The sequence below is a fragment of the Tupaia chinensis genome, unplaced genomic scaffold (genome assembly GCF_000334495.1).
Source record: "Tupaia chinensis unplaced genomic scaffold, TupChi_1.0 Scaffold143823_1, whole genome shotgun sequence".
Classification (NCBI taxonomy): domain Eukaryota; kingdom Metazoa; phylum Chordata; class Mammalia; order Scandentia; family Tupaiidae; genus Tupaia; species Tupaia belangeri.
In genome coordinates this window covers 599,528-602,907 of record NW_006203673.1, presented here as the reverse complement: position 1 = coordinate 602,907, position 3,380 = coordinate 599,528, and positions in this window count along the sequence as shown.

Below are 3,380 nucleotides of genomic sequence, written 5' to 3'. Positions count from 1 at the left end.
ACCCCCGGGGGAAAGACCGCACATCAGTGGGGAGGACATGGGCGCTGCCACCTGCACCTCACGGGTCTCGGGAGCAGCCGAGGGAGGGTTCGCTGGAGGCTCCTTGGGCCTCTGTCCCTCCAGGCAGCAGGCACCGCTGGTACCAGGGCTGATGTGCAGCGTATGCCCTCGGGGCTAGAGAGCACGCACCCACAGGCTCGACCGCGCCGCCGAGGTCACGCTCTCCCGGGTGACGGCCCAGGCCCAGACTCTGTGGTGTCTCCAGACCTCTCTCCCCTCAGTTTCCCCTGTCTATGAAGGAGGATGGGGCAGAGGCGGAGCAGCCCCTTCCCCAGAGCAACCACGCTTTCTCCAGGGTCAGGGCCATGGACCGGGGAAGCCTTGGACGCCTGAGAAAACTGGGTATCCCAGGAGGGCATCCCAGGGAGCCACTGTCCTCCCGCTGAGGGTGTGTGTGCAGTTGACAGCAGTGATCTGGGTATATGGGAGGCACGAGCTGGGCCCTTACCGAGGCCAAAGTGCCTCACCACCACACCCCAGTCCACAGGAGGGTCACGGGGAGCGGGTGGTCACAGCGTATGCAGCCGGCAGGTCCAGCCCAGGACAAGAGGCTGGTCTCCTTGTAACGTGTGTCAATGTTATTGTCGGTGTTTGTGTTTTGCCAGAGGGTACAGTGCCTGCCAGAGAGAGGGCGTTGTGGAGCCAAGGCAGTTGCAGTCAGCCGTGAGGGACCCAGAGCCCAGGCTACCCCTGGCCCTCATCGTAACCATTTTCAGCAACATGTTCACATTTTTGTGTGGCCATTCCTAGAGAAACAGTGACAGAGAGGGGAAGTGAGAAAGCTCGCCCAGATGGGATGGGCTCTCCGCAATCCCTTCCCCTTTGTTCTTGTCTCAGGATTGGGGGCACACGTGAACACACACATGCACGCACGCACGCTGACATGTTTTTCCAAGTCCCCAAGTCCCAGCCTCGAATCGCACAGTCGGCCCCGTGGAATCCTGCTGCCGTAATCACCATGTCACCTATGACTCATCCTGCAAAACTGAAACTGCCCCATAAACACTAACTCCCTCCTCCCCGGCCCCACCCCAGCAGCCACCACCTCCTTTCTATCTCCGTGACCTTGGCTCCTCTAGGGCCTGCACACAGCGGCGCCCACACTTCAGTCTCCCTTGCATGAGTGACTTACTCAGCACCGTGTCCCGAGACGGCCAGGTGGTAGCACGCGTCCTTCCCTTCAAGGCCGAGCACTACCCCGCCGTCTGTCAGACCGCTTTCTGCTGGCCCCCGGTCGCTGCCATCGGAGGGCTACTGTGGACAGCACTGCTAAGAACAGGGGCATACGTGTCTCTTTGGGTCCTACTTCCAAGTTGGGGTGCATCCCCACGTCAAACTGGTGGTGGGTGGCTGTTCTCCTGTGTTCCAGGGAACCGCACACTTTGCACAGCCCTGGCACCCTGGTGTCGGCCAGCGGCAGCGCCCTGGAGCAACTGTTTCCACAACGGCCTTCAAGGGGGAGGCGGGTTCTCCTTGGAGGTCTGATCTACTCGTCCCTGGTCGTTAGTGACGCTGAGTCAGTATGTCTCCTTTGGAGGAACGTCTATTCGAGTGTGCCATGTTTTGAAATGAGGATGCTTATTTCAGTATTTGTTTAAGAGAAGGCCTCACTGTGTGGCAACCCTGCCTCAGTTTACCTGCTGGGACAAGCACATGCTGCCACAGCTGGGCCTGTCAGGCTTGAACCAAGCGTTGGCTGTGTGCGATCTTGCCACTTCAGCTGTCAGGCCACAGGTCTGGCCCACTGTATGAAGTCCCATCAGGCCAGCTCCTGCTCCGATCTGTGCGAGGCCTGCGGTTCCAGTCGAGGCTCCTTTAACCCCAGGGGGGTCGCTCACTTCCTGCCAGCTATGGGTTGGGTAAGGGTGGCATCTGGTCCTGGCGTGATGGTGCTGGGAGGTGCTGAGACCTCTTAGAGGGAGGCCTTGCGGACGGAGTTCGGGCCATGCAGCATGGGCTCTGTGACTGGGCCGGTGCTGTCTCACCAGGGGTGAGCTCCGGCTGTGAGAAGGGGCTAGTTCCACAGGAAGGGACGTTTGCTGACCCTGGCCTCTGAGTGGCCACTGTCCTCTCTGCTCTCTGGGCACAGCGGCCAGCCAGTGGGCAGAATGGGGAGCTGAATAAGCTTTTTCTTTGTTTACTCTCCAGAGCACACGCGTGCTTGGCAGAGGGAGAGAGCACCCCACAGGGCACAGTCACACCACAGCCCCCCTCCATCCTCTACCTGGCAGGGCCAGGTACGCACACGCATACGCCCATGTGTTTCTCAAGCTACCTTGGCTGGGGCTTGAACCACAGATGTGGGATCTGACTCCATTGACCGCTAGGCTACAGGGCGGCCCAGGCCTCTCCAGAAACAAGGGGCTCAGGTACTTAGCACCATAGCGCGTGGACGGGGAGCGCCTGTTCAGGGACCGTCCCTCTCTGTGGGACTGTGAGCAGCCAGCTGCCCAGCCTGCTTCCGGATTCCGGATTCCCTGGGAATGAGCTGTGAGTTCTCCCTTAAGCTTGCAGGGACCTGGAAGCTGCAGAATGTGCTTCCTCGGGCTCCCGGTCTCTGGGCTTTTCCTGCACACGGTGAAAGCAGCCAGTCCACGTCCTGCTGTAACTCGTCCAGACGGAGGGGAGAATGATGGTGTTCCGAGCAGCGCAGGCGGCTGAGCTGGGGTCCCTCCTCCACCCACTGCCTTGTACCCGGCAGAGGCGGGCAGGTGCGCTCACACCTCCTGGCCTGGAACCAAACCCCTCTGGTTAATTTTTAATAGAGGGATAATGGCTTAGTGGTTATAGTTTAAAATTCCTTATCTTTTAGTAATGCAAGCAGAAGTTTGTATGGCTCATATATGGATTTTTTAAACCACAGCAAGAAACTATTTGTAAAAAAATACCAGATTAGCAAAGATCACACAGTGATGCCGGACAGGCTACAGAGGCAGAGGGCCACAGCTCGCTGACTGCTGACTGCGGGCTCCTGGTCCAGTCCCAGCCCGCCCCTCCCGGCTGGCCCCGCGGGGCTCGGAGCCACCACCAAGGTAATACTCAACCTTCTCGGGCTGGGACTGCCCGAGGTGAGCGCTCACTAGCGCCCTCACTGGCCCAGGGCAGTGGCAGGTGCAGCTCAGCGGAGGGCGATCTCCCGCTGCGACAGGAGGGCTTGCAGGCTCCGTCCCCTTCCCGGAAATGCTCGGCGGGAAGCACCCTCCACAGCCATCCCTGGGGCACACCTCGGCCTTTAGGGCGCAGCTCCGATTTACCCAGAACCCGGTGCAGCTGCTGCCAAGAGCAGGCGGCTGGGTGTGCGGTCGGGGGAGGGGCGCGGA